The sequence below is a fragment of the Ipomoea triloba genome, chromosome 8 (assembly GCF_003576645.1).
Source record: "Ipomoea triloba cultivar NCNSP0323 chromosome 8, ASM357664v1".
NCBI lineage: Eukaryota > Viridiplantae > Streptophyta > Magnoliopsida > Solanales > Convolvulaceae > Ipomoea > Ipomoea triloba.
Window position 1 is genome coordinate 20,626,407 of NC_044923.1, and position 6,229 is coordinate 20,632,635.

Here is a 6,229-nt window from a genome sequence, read left to right on the forward strand (position 1 = left end):
ACTTTAAGGTATATCAAATGGATGTCAAGAGCGCTTTTCTGAACGGACTTCTCGAAGAAGAGGTGTACGTTGAACAACCTCCGGGTTTCTTGAAGGACGTGGGAGCTGACAAAGTATACAAATTAAAGAAGGCACTTTACGGCTTAAAACAAGCTCCGAGAGCTTGGTATGATACCTTATCCTCTTTTCTACTTCAGTGTGGGTTCACCAAAGGCCTAGTGGACAAAACATTGTTTAGAATTAAGGACGGGGATCACATCTTATTGGTGCAAATCTATGTGGACGATATCATTTTTGGAAGCACCAATCCAGACTTGTGCGAGAAGTTCTGCAGGTTGATGAAAGGGAAGTTCGAGATGAGCATGATGGGAGAACTAAACTACTTCCTTGGATTACAAGTGAGACAGCTTAAGGAAGGTATCTTCATCAATCAGGAGAAATACACCAAGGATCTGCTCAGAAAATACAATATAGAAGGGAAATCCTCAGTCAAAGTACCCATGGGAACCTCTCTACGTATCGATGTCGACAGTGAAGGTCGAGAGGTCGATCAAACTACATATCGAGGTATCATCGGATCTCTTCTTTATTTAACTGCCAGTAGACCAGATATATCCTTTGCAGTAGGTGTATGTGCTAGGTTTCAGGCAAGTCCTAAGGAAAGTCACTTAAATGCATCTAAAAAGATTCTTAGATATCTCAAAGGTACGCAAAGTGTTGGACTTTGGTATTCGAGAGGTGGATCTTTCGAACTTATGGGTTATTCAGATGCGGACTTTGCCGGCTGTAAGATAGATCGAAAAAGCACATCAGGGACATGTCAGTTTCTAGGTGGAAGACTTGTCTCATGGTTTAGCAAGAAACAGCATTCGATAGCTACAAGCACCGCTGAGGCAGAGTATGTAGCAGCTGGAAGTTGCTGTGCTCAGGTTTTATGGATGAAGCAACAATTACTGGATTATGGGGTTGAGTGTAAGGAGGTTAAGATCATGTGTGACAATACAAGTGCTATTGCCATCACCCACAATCCAGTGTTACATTCTAGAACAAAGCATATTGATATTAAGTATCACTTCATCCGAGACCATGTTGAGAGGAAGGACATTATTTTGGAATATGTTGCAACGGAGGAGCAACTAGCAGATATTTTCACAAAAGCGCTATGTGAAAATAGATTCTCTCAACTAAGGTTAGAATTGGGAATGATAGAATTGGGATGAATGGTCAAATCTTATCTTCTTGTATTTAGTGCCATGAACTGTTTCGCATGTGAGGGGCGGTTTCATCAACTTTATGGCAGCTTTGGAGTTACACAAGCATTGAATGGTCATTCATATTGCATCCCGTGACTCAACAGTGGTAACCTTATTGGGCTATAAATAAGAGGGTTTCTTTCAGAAGTTCATATCATCAACTTCCCATGGAGAAAAAGAAAGGAAAAGATGATGTTCCATTCTTTTATAGAGGAAAGAAACCGGCAGTCAAGTCCAAAGATTTTCAAGGAGAAAACTATCCAGAATCAACGAAGGGTGAACAGATTACGGAGCTTCCTGATAATCCAAGCAAGAATCCTATTCCCATCCAAGGTGAATGGATCCCCAAATACGAGGAGATCCACAACGATGGGATACTGGAATCGGGAGGAGAGTCCTGCACAAGAGGGACTCCTACTGCTGCACATTCTGGAAAAGGGCCTTCCTCAACCAAATGGAGAACCAAGGGAAATGGAGAGGAAGACCAGATGGGACTTTCTGAGGTCAGTAGCAGTCAAAGGGGTGATCATACCTAATCCAAAGACATTAAGAGGATTAGCGATGAAGATGGTCACTCCCAACTATAGTAAGCAGCTCCGGAGAGAAGAACAAGAAAAGGGAATAGCCACCCCTAGTTCTGTTATTAGACAAATAGGACTTTAGATGGCTAGTTTCTGCTTTAACGATAGATTCCTATTAGGCTGACCAAGGCCAAACAAAAGTTTCTAAGGAATCTAATAGGATATTGATTCATATGTAATATATCTGGAAATCACTAAATGAACTTAAGGATATGTTCCAAGTGATATCTTTTAGATGAATCAAACTTGTTTCTCTCGCAATCTGTGTTCGAAAGGCAGTTCGAGAGGTCACCCGATCAGTTTGTCTATATACGTTATGTCTCGAAGAAGGGTAGTTCGAAAGGTCACTTCGAAAGATAACAAACTGATATCTCTGAACGGAGGAATAAGGAGGGTTAGGGATCAATCACTCAGGGGGAAGATCCTTAACCAGATCAAGACGGAGGAATAAGGAGGTTTAGGGATCAATCACTCAGGGGGAAGATCCTTAAACTCCTGTGGAAGACAATTCACCTTCGAGAGGTGAATCTGATATATGAAGGGAAACGGCTAACTTTGGATATTAATGCTAGCCACGTGGTCATCGGTTACTAACGGTTTTTTCGCACTTAAGGGCATTATCTTGATTAATGGGAGCATGCCTGTATAAACATCTCATTATATCCCACTATCCAAAAACCGCATGATACTTTACAAAAATATCCTTACCATACATTACATACATAACCGTTATAAAGGGTATTTCTGACCTTTTACTTCTTTGAAATTAACCGGTATCTTTTCTCGGATCAAATATTCTACCCTACCCATACATCCAACCCGAATCCACATGATATAAAAGCCAAATCCTTCTTCTTTACCCGGATTCAAGCTAAAACCGTTTACCCAAAATCCCCAAATCCTAAACGAAGTACTCATTCCCTCCAAAACATCTAACCTTCATCAATGGCGTCCGAATCCTCTACATCAACCTCATCTTCCGACGCATATCAGAGGGAGTTGCTACACATTCGCTCTCAGATCAAACAAGTCAAGGCGGGGAGTATCCTTGACAGAAATGGCTTCATCACCAACTCCCCAAATCCAAAAATGGCGGAAAAAGTCCTGAAGAAGTTTGAGAAAGCAGGACTGATGAAATACATGACGCACGACTACGGGACCGTTCACCCCCTCGACTTCACAGAATGGTTCGCAAATGCCAAGGTCACGAAGGGTAAAATCGAAAGCCGCTTTAATGATTTTCCCATCACAACATCTGTAGGTGACCTCAGAGCGGCATTTGATTTCGCGTCATCGGAGGAAGCAGTCAAGCATCTATCGGACTACGACTTGGACAAGCAAGCTTTCTGGCAGAAAATCCGACTAGCGACTGCACCACCCAGAGCATCCTCTGCCCTCCGCAAGTACCACCTAAAGGAGAGGTTTGCTCTCGCTGCCGACCTAATCATGAAGTTTGTGCTCGGCAAGGTGTCCGGAACTGACGAGGTTAGTCTAGACCTCCTCAAAATCCTCCATGCCATTTGGAACAACAACAAGCTGGACTGGGCACATATTATCTTCAACTTCCTCCAACAGCAAGTGATGCGCTCAGTCTCCAACGCCAACCTGTCGATCAGTAAAAAGGTTGGTTTCGGATTTGTTGTGCAATTTCTCCTAAGCCTGAAGGGCTTCGAACTGAGGGAGGGAAAAGAGATTCATCGAAATACCTATATGGGTAGGACGAAATCTCTAGTCCCCAAAACTAAAGGTGTTAAGGCTGCACCTTCTCCCTCACAGCCAAAAGGAAGGGGCAAAAGGAAAGCCCAAACCGAGGAAAAGAATTCTGATGATGAACCTCTCGATGTACTGATACAAAGGGTTCATCTGCCAAAGAGGGCTAGGAAAGCCAAAACTGCTGTTGTCACCCAGATCCGAGAGGTAACACCCTCTGTTGTTCAAGTACCGTTTGAGGACAGGGCACAAGCCCAGGGGGAACCTCAGGCTACACTAGCCACTGAGGTTGAGAGAGTGCCCCCTACCAGGTCCCTGTCAAGAGATTTGTGTATTAATGTTGATATTACTGCTGAGGGTACTGGTGACTCTGCTGATTTATCTCGAGAGATGGCTCGAGAGGTTGAAGGTACTGGGATCAGTGATCCAGTACAAGGAGATGCAGAAGAACCATGTGAGATGGTTCGAGAGACAGACTACACAGTCAGGGTGGAAGATGATCTCTTGGAGCATAGTCGAGAGATCATAGCTCAGATAGACGAAGCAATCTCTGCTACTGAAATCATCTCTGATGGGCGGGATGACTTATATGAAGAAGTTTCCACTCAGTTGGCAGTGGAAGCACCCACTCTTGATGACTTCTCCAGGGTGATCAGGTGGATCAACTGGAGAACCAGTTCTTTCACTCAATTGATGAGTCAAGCAGCTGAAATGGAGGCAAAAGAGCAGTTTGCACTCCAGTGGTTGGGCATATCCGAGATCCCAGCTCAACAACTGATGGATCTTGCCCACGAAACACGAGTAATGAAGCTGAACAATGAAAGAACAGATAAAGGGAAGAGCATAGCAGTGGAAGCACCAGAAGTTGAAGCTGAGCCTGAAGAAGATCCTGAAACAGAAGCACGATTTCGAGAAGATATCAGGCTCGCCACTGCCATCTCCTTGGGACAGAACGTTGAGTTCACGAGAGGGCCAGGAGAGACCTCTGGGGTTGCTCACGATGATATTGCAACAGCCGCAATCCCACTGTCCCAAGTCAGCAACTCTGCTCTGGACGAACAGGTAGAAGTTTCGAGAGGTGAATCCGAGACCTCTGAAGCACTTCATGTGGCACCTAACACCATTCTACTTTTGCCACCACCTGAGTCCACACCCTCGACCTCTACTGATGAAGCACAGACAATTCGAGAGGGTGAAGTTCCGTTGCTCACACTGCCGGGTTTTCCTACTGCTCCTGAAATAATTATCATTCCAGACTCATCGGAGCAGACTGAAATGCAGTCAAATGAGCAACATGAGCAGAATGCCCCAAGTCCTGCTGGTTCGAGGAGTACTGATGATACCATCGAAGGTGGAAACCCGGAAGCACCTGTCGACTCTACGTCTCCAACCTCACCAGCAGATGACAAAGTTACCAGCACTGGTTCGAGAGGTGATGCTGAGGGGGAACCTCTATTGGATGAAAACAGGGAAGCATCCAATACCGAAGAACACTCTCTGGCTGACCCTATCTCCACAGTTGCTGAAGCTGAGGCTCCAGGTTCGAGAGGTGAGGAGCAAGAAGTGATCCATTCCTCAGGTGGAAATCGGGAAGCACCTGACATGGAGCTACCTTCGAGCTCTGAACCTCGTGTCCCTGTGGATCCTCAGACGTTAAATCGAGAGATGGACTCGCAATTGCAAGTCATGGGTGGAAATCTGGAAGCACCCAAGTCCCCTCCGACGAAAGGTACATCTCGATCCTCATCTCCTACTTCTGACTATGATCAACAGGCCGAAGAAGTCTTCATTGGCGAAGTGCGTCAATTCATGGCTGATCAATCTCAGAAGATGGCTCAGCTCGAAAGAATACTCGCTGTGGTCCGCAATGCTGCAATGCCTGCTGCTGGCACAAGTGAATCCCAAGGCCGTCATGCCGAACTTCTCGAACAGGCGATATGGGCTGAGGATGCAGCACGGAAAGCCACTGATGAAGCCGCTGTAGCTCGAGCAGAGGCTGCAAGTGCGAGGGCTGAATTAGCCGAGATGCGAGCAGAGCTTCGAGCCTTCCAATGTTCCAGTGAACTTCGACAGGATGTGATGAAGGCCATACTNAAACTCTACTTTGTAAACATTCCCTTCTTATAATCATATATATCTTTTGCTGGGGGTGTTGCGTGAGTTATATTATTCATAGTTTAGTAGAGTATGTTGTCAAACTTACCATATGCGCTGAAAAATAAAATCCTTGTTAATTCTTTCTATCAAATCAGCCATATAGAGTAAGTATAAGTGTTGGCATCATCAAAAAGGGGGAAATTGTTAGGAACATCATGTAATAGGTTTTGATGATACCAACTGTTAAGTAGAAATCCCCAAGTCTCGATGCATAGGCAAAAACGCTGTAAGTTTGACAAGTAAAACCAAGAGCGAAAATACAACCGGGTAACTTTGAGCTCAACTCGGAAAATATTTAAGCTTGAGGGAAATTTGTTTGAACATCTTAGAATCTCGTGTGTTGTAATCATATAGACAGATCAGAAGAAAGCATGGGACAACACTGGAGGAATAAGGGTCTGCGAGACATCAACTAAGTCTCGAGACATAAGCAGAGTTCGAGAGGTAGGACCTCTCGATACAGTTATCCAGTTCGAGACATAAACAGAGTTCGAGAGATAGACCTCTCGATATTTGAGTTCGAGACAT